At 38.8% G+C, this 14066-nt stretch overlaps 1 protein-coding gene across 6 annotated transcripts in view; it reads right to left on the minus strand.

Annotated features, from left to right (window-relative positions):
- Positions 1-14066, minus strand: part of VAV3 (vav guanine nucleotide exchange factor 3) — a 395302-nt gene that overhangs the window by 262039 nt on the left and 119197 nt on the right. The gene's annotated exons all lie outside the window — the stretch shown is intronic.

Genomic DNA, 14066 nt, shown 5'->3' on the forward strand with positions numbered 1-14066 from the left:
AGCAATCCAAAAGGCAGACCCACTGACTGCCTCCTGTTTCTTCATGGCAGCATTTTCAAAATAATCATTTTCATTTTTATCTGAGTCTTTTATAAAATAATTTAAAATGCAAACTCTAAATTACTAAAGTTTTAATTTATGAACTCTTCCAACTGTCTAATATCCAGGATATAGTATAATAGGTGTCTTTAATACCTCAGTAGAAATGGCTTCCCTTGTGTCTACCTTGCAATTAATTTGTTTTCCAAAGTGTTGATGCTTTGACATTCATATTTAAGCTATGGAAATTTTTAAAACAGTAACGCTGTAGAAAATGTTAGCCATTGGTTACATTGCACAAAATGTAAACTGCTGAATCATAAGTTAGGAAGAGTATATAACATACATAAATCGGTAATTGAATGCATTCATGCTAGAAAAAGGACTATGATTCAAAGAACCATACTATTCTATTTTGTGTGCTTGGAATTTTCACTATCAAAAGCTTTAAAAAGTTTGATGTAACAGTGAAAACCTAATGAGAAATACATGGTATTTTTTAGCAACTACAAAATTGTAGCAAAAAATCATAAAGATAAAATAATTATGAAAATCAAGCATTAACATTTACATTAAGCGTGGAGAGGAAGGCATGTCAAAAGCTGAGGCAACTCAAAAGCTAGGCCTCTTGTGCCAGTTAGACAAGGTGTGAATGTAAAGGAAAAGTGATTGAAGGAAATTAAAGCTGCTACTCCAGTAAATACACAAATGATAAGAAAGTGAAACAGCTTTATCACTGACAGAGTGAAAGTTTTCGTGGTCTGGATAGATCAGATCAGCCACAACATTCCCTTAAGCCAAAGCATAACTCAAGGCCCTAACTCTCTTCCATTCTATGAAGGCTGAGAAAGGTGAGGAAACTGTAGAAGAAAAGTCTGAAGCTAACAGAGGTTGGTTCATAAGGTTTTAAGAAAGAAGTCATCTTCATAACATAATTTTTAAATGATGATAGACCAACCATTTTTAAAGAAAATATTATCATGTATTTGTTTAAATCTCTCTTCTATACTTCTTCACTTATAACTGAGACTAACAAAATGTTAGAATTTTTTTTTCTAATTTGTACTCATGTATATCTATACTTACCTACAACATTCTAGGTTTATCTCTTCCAAAAGTTCATACTCTGTTGCAAGGGATGAGTTCTGAATATCCGGGAATCAATTATACAGTGTGTTTATTATGTGTGGTCAGTGCCTATTTCACTCTCTGTAACCCCACCAAGCAATAGTGAAACGTTCTTGTTATTGTGAAGCTAGCAAAGGTCTAGGGAGCCATTCGGATGACAAGGGTGGCTTCAAAAATGGTGCTAGAATTATTACATGACTCAATTAATAATTCCATTCAAGTTCTTCCTTGATTACTACAAGTAATCAAGCACTAGCTATGGCAATGCTTACTCGCATGCAATTTTGTTCACTGTGTCCACTCTTCAGGTTCATTGCTCACGAGAAACAGTATCAGATCTCAATAAACCATAATATACTTTTAGTTCTTTTTCAAAAGTAAAACACTTTCACTCACTTTAAGATATTTAGAAACTATAGGGAACTAAAGAAGAACCAGGTGTTTTAACTATAGTCAATAATTTGGTGTAAATAATTCTTGTTTTCTCATTATGCAATTTTGTGTGGCCATATATAAACCCATTTTACATTTAAAAATCGCACCCTTATGGACACACACAAAACAAACATCCCTTAAAGGGAAATAAATGAATGATACACCTGTAAATGATTCAAACACCAATATACTTGTTGTAAATGTCTTTCGTACCCAATGTCTCTGATGTTCTCAAGTCATAAATTAGCCCCTTTCAGGATTAGCTCTCATAACTCTTAAACCACTGGGCCCTGTGCAGTGCTCTAAGGCAGGAATTTTTAAAATGTTCCATTGCATAAAATCAGTAAGAACACAGGAAAATAACTACAGGAAATGTGGAATAGTCGATTGACAATCTGGAGTATTGTCAATTAGATCAAGTTATTTGATAACTCTGAACAATAGCAGAATACACATTCTGATCAAGTTCACATGGAATAGTCATCATGACAGACCACATTCCAGGCCACAAAACATACCTTAACGGGAGGAGTAGGGACAAGAAGGCCAACTTGATGTAGCCAGGAAGCCCCTCTCCCAACAAGAGAGACCAAAATATTGAGTAAACCAACATACTTTGAACAGATCTTTGGAGAGAAAGCACTGAGAGTCAATAGAGAAGCAATGCAGACACCAAGACTGATGAGGAAGGAAGCTGGGAACCCTGCATGGGGTTTCTGAATGCCAGGACTAGTTCCTGGCCTGGAATAGCTCCTAAGGAAGAAGTGAGTGAAGTGACTGTGGGACAACCTACTCTCACCATGGACCTCTGGGATCCTAGCTACAGGAGATCCCATGACCCCCACAGGCTTCTGAACTTACAGGGGCATCCATCCAGGGAGTAGGAACAGACAGAGCTCCAGCCTGCATGGAACGCAGGGGTTTTGCACATATGGCAGCTACAGCAAAATGCTCTAATAGGCACCCATCATTCAAGGCTCTCCATCTTCCTCCAAGTAGCTGTAACCTCTGCTGACTGCTAGGCCAGGAGAGAGCAGGGCTATATGTTCTGCAGGACTGGGGCACATCTGTACTGCATGCTCCCCTGTTCACCAGCCCCTATCAAGGCCCCTGCCTGGCTGCTCCCACAAGAGCATGCACACAGCACAGGTTCCATTACCCAGCCTCAGTGCCTTGCCAGTGGCCCCACATAAGTGCTTTCCTGGAGGCCTAGGAGCACTATGGCTACCCTAGACACAGCTGGTGCCAACTGGCTAGAGGACAAAGCCTCAGACCTGTCCCAACCCCCCAGGTTAGAGCAGATGGCTCAGGAGTGGCAAGCTGAGATATATGGCAGTTCTTCAAGCAGGGAAAGAGCACCCACTCTGAATACTGAAAAGAGTGAGATGTGCAGTTTGTGGGCTGGTGTGAGAGCTGGGCATGCCTCCCTCTGCGGGCTGGTCTGGGAACAGTGTGTCCTATCTGCTAGCTGTAGCCTCTGTCCAATGTAGCCTCATGGCCTAGAACACTTAACAGCCCAATGATCTGGGCAAAGAAAGTTTGGGAAAAAACTAGCAGGTAGGGACAGATTCTGCAGCAGCCACCAGAAGGAGACCAGTCAATGGAGAGCAAGCTGGAGGTCCCCACAGTTGTCTGTGGGGCAAAAATCCCTGGGACATAGGCACCATACCATCTGCATACCCACAGCATCACTGCTCTGCCCAAAGATCCCCTACCCTTGACCTCTTACATCAACAGACCACCTACAGACATACTCCACAACCCATTCTGACTGTGCCAAGCACAGAGGACCAGCAGACCTCCAGAGTTCTGCAGGTCTCCTGGCAATCTAACCTTCAGCTCAGGCTGCCTCTAAGGGGAAGCACAGTCCATTAGGACATCCCTTAGGGCTAGGGAAACACAGGCATGGTGCCTAAATATATATACACTTAACACTGGAGCATCCAGATTCATAAAACAAGTTTTTAGAGACCCATGAAAAGACAGACAGGCACAAAATAATAGTGAAAGATGTCAACACTCCACTGACAGCATTAGACAGATCATTGAGGCAGAAACCTAACAAAGAAATTCTGAACTGAAACTTAACACTTGACGAATTGGACCTTATAGACATCGACAGAATACTCAACCCAACAACCACAGTATATACATTCTTCTCATAGACACACGAAACATAATCTAAGATTGACCATATGTTTAGCCATAAAGCAAGTCTCAATAAATTCAAACAACTTACTCCTGAATTATTTTAACACAAAATGAAGGCAGAAATAAAAAAAAAAAAAACTTTGAAATTAATGAAAACAGAGTCACAACATACCAAAATACTTGGGATGTAATGGAAGTAGTGTTAAGAGGAAAGTTTATAGCACTAAATGCCTACATCAAAAAGTTAAAAAGATCTCAAATTAACAATCTAACATTGCACCTAGAGGAACTGGAAAAACAAGAACAAACCAAGCTCAAAACTAGCAGAAGAGAAGAAATAAAATCAGTGTAGAACTTAATGAAACTGAGATGCAAATACGCATCTAAAGAGTCAACAAAAACAAAAGTTGGTTCTTTGAAAGAATAAATAAGATTGTTAGACCACTGTGTCGATTAACAAAAACAGAGAAAAGATGCTGATAAGCATGATCAAAAATGACAAAAATGACATTACCACTGATCCCACCAAACATAAAAGAACCTCAGACTATTATGAATACCTCTATACATACAAATTAGAAAAGCTAGAGGAAATAAATTCCTAGAAAAATGCAACCTCCCAAGATCGAACCAGAAAGAAATTGAAAACCTGAACAGACCAATAACATGTTCTGAAATTGAATCAGTAATAAGAAACCTACCAACAAAAAAACCAGATGGATTCACAGCCAAATTCTTCCTGACGTACAAAGAAAAACTTGTACCAATTCTGCTGAAGCTATTCCCAAAAAATCAAGGAGAAAGGACTCCTCCCTAACTGACTCTACAAAGCCAGCATCATCCTAATACCAAAACCTGGCATAGAAACAATGGCTGAAAAACAAAACAAAAGAAAACTTCAAGCCAATATCCCTGATGAATATAGATGCAGAAATCCTTAACAAAATACTAGCAAACCAACTCTAGAAGCACATCAAAAAGTTAGTTTACCATGATGAAGGAGGCTTTATTCCTGGGATGCAATGTTGGTTCAACATATGCAAATCTATGAATGTCATTCACCACATAAATAGAACTAAAATCAAAAACCATATGATCATCTCAATAGCCACAGAAAAAAACTTTCAATAAAATCTAACATCCCTTCATGATAAAAACTCTCAATAGACTAGGCATTGAAGGAACATTTCCTGATTGGAAAAATCAGTATCATTAAAATGGCCATACTGCCCAAAGCAATTTACAGATTCAACACTACTCCTATCAAACTAGCAATGTCATTTTTCACAGAATTAGATAAAAACTATTCTGAAATTCATACAGAACCAAAAAAGAGCCCAAATAGCCAAAGCAATCTTAAGCAAAAGGAACAAAGCCAAAGGCATCACATTACCCAACTTGAAACTATACTACAAGGCTACAGTAACCAAAACAGCATAGTACTGGTACAAAAAGTGACACATAGACCGATGGAACAGAATACAGAACCAAGAAATAAAGCTGCGCACCAACAACTATCTGATCTTTGACAAAGTCAGTGAAAATAAGAAAAGGGGAAAAGAATCCCTTTTCAATCAATGGTGCTGGCATTACTGGCTAGCCATATGCAGGAGAATGGAACTGGACTCCTACCTATCACCATATACAAAAATCAACTTGAGATGGATTAAGACTTAAATGTAAGACCCCAAACTGTAAAAATCCTAAAAGAAAACCTAGGAAATACTCTTCTCAATATGGGACCTGGCAAATAATTCACGGCCAAGTCCTTAAAAGCAATTGTGACAAAAACAAAAATTGACAAATAGGACCTAATTAAACTAAAGAGCTTCTGCACAGTAGGAGAAACTATCAACAGAGTAAACAAACTACAGAATGGAAGAACATACTCGCAAACTATGCATCTGACAAAGGTCTAATGCCAGAATCTATCAGGAACTTAACTAAATCAACAAGCCCAAAACAATAACTCCATTGAAAAGCGAGCAAAGGACATGAACAGACCCTTCTCAAAAGACAACATACAAGTCTCCAACAAACATAAATGTTCAACATCACTAATCAGAGAAATGCACATCAAAACGAGGGTGGCTTTTATTAAAAAGACAAAATATAACAAATGTTGGCAAGGCTGTGGAGAAAAGAGAACACTTTTACACTGTTGATGGAAATGTAAACTAGTCCAGCCACTGTGGAGAGCAGTTTGGAGATTTCTCAAAGAACTAAGAGTCGAGCTGAACTACCATTCAATCCAGCAATCCAATTACTGGATATACAACCAAAGGAAAATAAATTATTCTACCTAGAGACACATGCACCTGTACGTTCACTGCAGCACTATTCACAATAGCAAAGACATGAAATCAACCCAAGTGCCCATCAGTGGGAGACTGGATGAGAAACTGTGGTACATCATGGAATAATGTGCAGCCCTAAAATAAAAAGAATAAAATCATGTCCTTTGCAGCAGCATAGATGGTACTGGAGCCTATTAGCCTAGGTGAACTAACACAGAAACAGAAAATCAAATAATGCATGTTCTCACTTATGAGTGGGAGCTAAATATTAGGTATATGTACACATAAAGATGGGAACAATAGGCACTGAGGACTACTAGAGCAAGGAGAGGAGAAAGGCAAGGGCTGAAAAACTACCTATTGGGTACTATACTCACTACCTGGGTGACAGATTCGTTTGTATTCTAAATCTTAGTATCACACAATATACCTCTGTAACAAATCTGCACATGTACCCACAAATCTAAAATAAGTTTAAAAGAAAAGGAAAAATTAAAAGAATCTTGCAGTAGTAAAACGCGTGAGCTAGCATTTCTTGCCAATTTACTCAGCTCTATAGGGCAGAGGCTGATTTAATTCATCTGTGTAAACTGACTTTGTCTTCTTCAAGCTTATGAATAAATACAAAACTGGTAACATATTTTGTTATAAAAATAATTACTGAATAAAACATACCTTAACAGAATAGAAATCATATAAACTATGTTCTCAGACAATATGGAACTAAACTAGAAATCAACAACAGAAAGATAGCTTAAAATATCCAGATATCTGTTAATTAAACAACACACTCTTAAGTAACTTATGAGTCAAAAAATTCACAAATGAACTTTGAAATATTTTAACTACATGAAAATCAAGCTACAAATTGTCTAAATGCATGAGATGCAGCAAAAATCCATCCTTAAAGAAAAATTTATAGCATCAAATGCATATATTAAACCAGAAAAAATATCTAAAATCAATAATCTAAAGCTTCCATGTTAGGAAACTAGAGAAACAACAATTTAAGCTTAGAGCAGGCAGAATAAAAGAAATACTAAAAATTAGAGCAGCAATCAATAAAATTGGAAACAGGTAAACAACAGGAGGAACCAATAAAACCAAAAAATGGTTCTTTGAAAAGATCAGTAAAATTGATAAACTTCCAGCTAAGCTAACCAAGAAAAAAGAAAGATGACACAAATTGCCAATATCAGAAATAAAGGAGAGATCATTACTACTAATTCCATGGACACTGAAACGTTAACAAGGGAATACCATGAACAACACTATGCCCACAAATTTGATAACTTAGGTGAAATGGGCCAATTCCTTGAAAGACAAACTCACACAAGAGAAACAGATAATACCAATAGCCCCGTATCAGCTAAAGAAGTCAAATTAATAATTAATAACCTTCCAAAAGAAAACATCAAGTCCAGATGGTTTCACTAGTGAATTCTACCAAACATTCAAAGAAAATATAATCCACAATTTCTTCCAGAAAATAGAATCAGAAAGAATACTTCCTAAGGTTCTCTATAGAAACTTGTAAATGTTTTGCTGTTAGGAAAGTAAGCATCACTGCTTTAAATTCAATCCATAAAAAGTTGGTGCTTCAATATGCTAGAAAGCATTCAGGTCACTTTTTGCTTGCTATAAAACAACATGTATATTTTAAAGAAGTTGTGCAAAGACCTTTCTTGATTGGTACCACTTAAAGACAAGGTAATAAGGGAATAGGTCATCAAAGGATGTTCATTAATAAAGTGCCTTTTTTTTTTTCTAGACAGTCCCTGCACTTCAACAGATATACACATTTCCCTCTCGGCCACAAATGCTCCATTCCAGAGTACTTAACCATCGGCACACATGCCAAGGGTCTTGCTTTGAGGACATTTCATTGTCTATACATATTTCACAGCCTTTCTATGATCAATCCACCAGGAACTGCTCAAAGTTAAAGTTCTTAACGTGGCCCAAAAAAAAGTAAAGGAAGCAACAAAAGCTGAGTCAGGGGTTCTGGTCAAGGCAGGATAGGAAAAAAAGTGTCTAGGAATAAAGCACAGTTGATACAAAGGAAAAGAAGAGGAGAAAGCACTGACTGAAAGCATTTTAAAAATAAAAGGCAAACTGTCTAGTTGGCCACAGACCAAGATGTAAGTACAGCATATTTCAGAGACTCCTAAAAGCAAGTGTGAAGAACTATAAACCACTGGGAGGAAGTGAAAACTCTGAGCAAGGGATCAACATGTTCAGAGATGCTATTTAAAAAAAAAAAAAAAATTCATCTGGCAATCAAATAGCTCATACAGGAAGGCTGGAGGCAGTGAGACCACAATGAGACTACTGACATGGTCTTAGCTAGAAGAACTGAGGTTTAAGCTGACTGACAGCAGTGTGGTGGGGAAGAGTTGGCCAGTACAAAAGGGACACCACTCAGGGGAATGATGATGGCAGTTCCATTACATACACCAATAGCGAATGCCATATGGTCTTAAATTCATTCATTCATGCACTCAGAAAATACTAAGCACCTTCTGTGTGCAGTACTGTTCTAGGATGTGGTAACATAGCAGTGAATACAGCACAAAGTTCTTGTTCTCAACAAAGCTCATATTCTAGTGTATACAGGGGGCGGAGGGCTAGAAAAAGAAACAATTTTAAAAGTATAAATGGTATATCAGATGGATAAGAAGAAATATGGGGGAAAAAACTAAAGCAATATAAAGGGCACAGAAATTGTCAGAAGGCTGAGGAGAAAAGGTAGATGTTGCTATTTTGTTTCAAATGTTCAGAAAAAGCATCTATAACAAGGATATTGAACAGAGATCTAAAGGAGGTGAGAAAACAATCTCTCCACTCCATCACTGCTTGTGGTTGCCACAGATCAAGTTATAAATATGCCCCAATTTAAAATAGGTATCATTAACATACAAAAACACAAAATAAAAGCATTAGATAGGGCACACTTTAACTGTGATGGGAAGTAGAAATAAAACACATTTTAGGATTCAAGTATTATTTTTCATTTACTATGCTAAAATGACTAAATGACTGTTCCTCTCTTTAGGTCTGAGCTGTCCATCACTTTAAACACTTGAAATGAGACTAGTCTAAATTGCTATGTGCTATAAGTGTAAACACAACTGGGTCTGGAAGAATAAGGAAAACAACAGAAAATATCTCATTAATACTTTGTATATTGATTATATATTTAAATGATAATTGGGGTGCATTGGGTTAAATAAAATATATTATTAAAAATTTCACTTTTTAAATGTAGCAACTAGAAAATTTTAAATTACATGGCGTACATTTATGGGTCTCATATTTCTGTTAGATAGCATTATTCCAGTTTCATTACCTAGTAATAAATTTTTCTATACTACCATTGCTTATGCCCCAAATTACTCAAAAACAAAAATCAATTTAGTGAGAACATCAAAGAGAATACTGAGAAACAATTTCTAGCAAATGTTTACCTTAATACATATATTGTCTACTTAGTACCTCCCTCTTCTGAGTCTGGAACCCCTCTTCTTTAAGACACCGCTTTAAACATTTAGTTCCCAAATTCTAAAACGAGTCCACTACCTTGGACATAGCTGAAGGGCAAGGGAGTTGCAAGATGAATAGCTAAAAAAAAAAACAAAAGGCACTCTACACTGTTGGCCACAGTTGAGTGGCCCAGGAGTGAACAGCTGACCCAAGGTGAGGCAACTGCAGTCCTTCCCACTGATTTTTAGTACCTCTGAATCATTTTATTTTAGGTATGTCTCTTATAAACAGTGTATAGTTGGGCCTTTGTGAGCCAAACTGGCAATTGTTTCAGTACTTCCACCCATCTGGGGAACTTCTGTGGTAGTAGTTTCACTTTAATTTTGGGCACCTCTTTTCTCTCCCATGCAGCTTTTTAAACTGTTCTTGTTCATGGCAAAAGTTTGAGGCAAGGTATGAGCAATAGCTCAATGCGATTTCATTTCTTCTTTTTTTAAAATTTACAGTTAATTTGAAGTTTGGGGGTCCTTGGTTTTCTGGTTATGCAGAGGGTGTCATTTTTACACATTTTCATTTTTCTTCTTGTTCTGTATTGTATGGAGGATATTTTGGGAGGGGGCAGAGACTTAGGCAGATATCATTATCTGTCTAGAAATTTCTCCCGATTTTTATAACTGTAGCTGAAAAACAGTCTCTCCAATGAGAGAAATATTAGCATCATTAATATGGAAATTAATGATGGTTCATTTCATTAATATGGAAATATTAACATCAAGTATTTGTATTCCTATCGTGATGAGGAACTTTGTCTATGATGAGAGCAGAAGCAGACCTACTGAGAAAAAAGTAGAGATAAAAGACAGAGAGAATGCTATTTGAATTCCTGGTTCCATTTGTTCCTGAAGTCCACCTTTACTCCGCCCTTCCCAATAGTTTGGCTGTTCCAATTTATAGTGAAAACTATAAGTCAAATTCTCCACATTATGCTCAACCTAAGGCATAATGCTCCTGGGTGAGCATTACAACCGACAGCTCTGGAATCAGGCTACTTGGATTCAGATCCTGACCCTTAAACACACATCCTGAGTTAGTTGCCTATAAACCTTTGGTGCTTCCATTTTTGTATATATAAAATAAGGATGATAAGAGTACCTACTAATAAAATTGTCATTAGAATTTGACTAGATATGTGAAGCCCTTAGCACAGCACAAATACACACACACACACACACACATATAGTTAATACTTAATAAACATTAGTTTATTAAATAAACATTAGTTATTATTAGCTCTAGTGGTAGCTCAAATTGGATTTCTATCACTTACAACTCTAAATTCTCACTATTCATCTATAGATTTAGACTTTTGTCTTAGAATTACACTGAGATTAAAAATGTGTGTGTGTATATATACACACACACACACACATATATATATATATATATAAAGAAGGTGGTTCAATTCACTAGCAATCTGCTGAAGAATGAGGAGGCATATTTAAACCTCCACATTACCAAGGAATATTCAGAAGGGGCTGGAATATAGAAAGCCAAACTTCATCCCATATTGTCTGCACCAAGTTTTTTCACCCTCTCCCCCTGTGGTGTTATTCTAGACTGATAAAATCAGACACAGAAAAATGCATTATTGGGGGAGTCTTGTGCCTGTTCAATTGTGACAGATAATCCTAGGGTAAAACGGCCCCCTACAGAGTGTGGAGCTTTCCACAGTGGGGGGTCAAAGAAGATGATTCTTCCTGGAAAAGGGAGAAAAGAATGAACTTCATGACAAAGAAACAAAACTCGCAACTGAGAAGTATTCATGATGGGACTATCTTAGAAAAGACATAATTTTAACTAACCTATAAGAGACTTTAACTTTTAAAGTTTTCTTTCTGGATTCTGGGCAAGATGGCTGAATAGGAACAGTTCCAGTCTGCAGCTCCCAGCGAGGCCAATGCAGAAGGTGGGTAATTTCTGCATTTCCAACTGAGGTACCCAGCTCATTTCATTGGGACTGCTTAGACAGTGCGTACAGCCCACAGAAGGCAAGCAGAAGCAGGGTGGGGCATGCCTCACCCAGGAAGTGCAAGGGGTCAGGGAACTCCCTCCCCTAGCCAAGGGAAGCCTTGAGGAACTGTGCCATGAGGGACAGTGCTGTCCGGCCCAGACACTATGATTTTCCCACTGTCTTCACAACCCACAGAACAGGAGATTCCCTCTGGTACACCACCAGGGCCCTGGGTTTCAAGCACAAAACTGGGTGGCCATTTGGACAGACACCAGCTAGCTGCAGAAGTTTTTCTTCGTACCCCAGTGGTGCCTGGAACACCAGCGAGACAGAACCATTCACTCCCCTGGAAAGGGGGCTGAAGCCAGGGAGCTGAGTGGTCTTGCTCAGCAGATCCCATACCCATGGAGCCCAATAAGCTAAGATCCACTGGCTTGAAATTCTCACTGCCAGCACAACAGTCTTAAGTCGACCTGGGATGCTCCAGCTTGGTGGGGGGAGGAAGGCTCGAGTAGGCAGTTTTCCTCTCATGGTGTAAACAAAGCCTCCAGGAAGTTCAGACTGGGCGGAGCCCAGCACAGCTCAGCAAAGCCCCTGTAGCCAGACTTCCTCTCTAGATTCCTCCTCTCTGTGGAGGGCATCTCTGAAAGAAAGGCAGCAGCCCAAGTCAGATGCTTATAGATAAAACTCCCATCTCCCTGGGACCGAGCACCTGGGGGAAGGTGCAACTGTGGGCGCAGCTTCAGCAGACTTAAAGATTCCTGCCTGCCAGCTCTGAAGAAAGTAGTAGATATCCCAGCACAGTGCTTAAGCTGTGCTAAGGGACAGACTGCCTCCTCACGTGGGTCCCTGACCCCCATGCCTCCTGACAGGGAGACACCTCCCAGCATGGGTCGACAGACACCTCATACAGGAGAGCTCCGGCTGGCATCTAGTGGGTGCCCCTCTGGGATGAAGCTTCCAGAGAAGGAACAGGCAGCAATCTTTGCTCTTCTGCAGCCTCCACTGGTGATACCCCAGCAAACAGAGTCTGGAGTAGACCTCCAGCCAGACCTGCAGCAGAAGGGCCTGACTGTGAGAAGAAAAACTAACAAACAGAAAGGAACAGCATCAACATCAACAAAAAGGATGTCCACACAAAAACCCCATCCGAAGGTCACCAACATCAAAGATCAAAGGTAGATAAATCCACGAAGATGAGGAAAAACCAGCACAAAAAGGCTGAAAATAGCAAAAACCAGAATGCCTCTCCTCCTCCAAAGGATCACAACTCCTCGCCAGCAAGGGAACAAAACTGGATGGAGAATGACTTTGACAAATTGACAGAAGTAGGCTTCAGAAGGTGGGTAATAACAAACTCCTCCGAACTAAAGGAGCATGTTATAACCAAATGCAAGGAGGCTAAGAACCTTAAAAAAGTTAAAGGAATTGCTAACAAGAATATCCAGTTTTGAGAAGAACATAAATGACCCGATAAAGCTGAAAAACACAGCACGTGAACTTCGTAAAGCATATACAAGTGTCAATAGCTGAATCGATCAAACAGAAGAAAGGTAATCAGAGATTGAAGATCAAATAATGAAATAAAGCATAAACACAAGATTAGAGAAAAAGGAATGAAAAGGAACAAACAAAGACTCCAACAAATATGAAACTATGTGAAAAGACCAAACCTACATTTGACTGCTGTACCCTAAAGTGACAGGGAGAATGGAACCAAGTTCGAAACCACACTTCAGGATATTATCTAGGAGAACTTCCCCAAACTAGTAAGACAGGCCAACATTCAAATTCAGGAAATACAGAGAACACCACTAAAATACTCAACAAGAAGAGCAACCCCAAGACACGTAATTATCAGATGCACCAAGGTAGAAATGAAGGAAAAAATGTTAAGGGCAGCCAGAGAAAAGGTCGGGTTACCCACAAAGGGAAGCCCATCAGCAGATCTAACAGTGGATCTCTCTGCAGAAACCAGAAGAGAGTGGGGGCCAATTTGCAACATTCTTAAAGGAAAGAATTTTCAACCAGAATTTCATATCCAGCCAAACTAAGCTTCAAAAGCAAAGGAGAAATAAAATCCTTTACAAACAACCAAATACTGAGAGATTTTGTCACCACCAGTTCTGCCTTCGGAGAGCTCCTGAAGGAGGCACTAAATATGGAAAGGAAAAACCAGTACCAGCCACTGCAAAAACATGCCAAATTGTGAAGACCATCGACACTATGAAGAAACTGCATCAACTAATGGGAAAAATAACCAGCTAGCATCTTAATGAGAGGATCAAATTCACACATAACAATATTAACCTTAAATGTAAATGGGCTAAATACCCCAATTAAAAGACACAAACTGGCAGATTGGATAGAGTCAAGATACATTGGTGTGCTATATTCAGGATACCCATCTCACATGCAAAGACACACATAGGCTCAAAATAAAGGGATGGAGGAATATTTACCAAGCCAAGAAAAAAAAAAATGAAGGGTTACAATCCTAGTCTCTGAGTCTCTGACCAAAC

The sequence above is a fragment of the Papio anubis genome, chromosome 1, assembly GCF_008728515.1.
Source record: "Papio anubis isolate 15944 chromosome 1, Panubis1.0, whole genome shotgun sequence".
NCBI classification, from domain to species: Eukaryota; Metazoa; Chordata; class Mammalia; order Primates; family Cercopithecidae; genus Papio; species Papio anubis.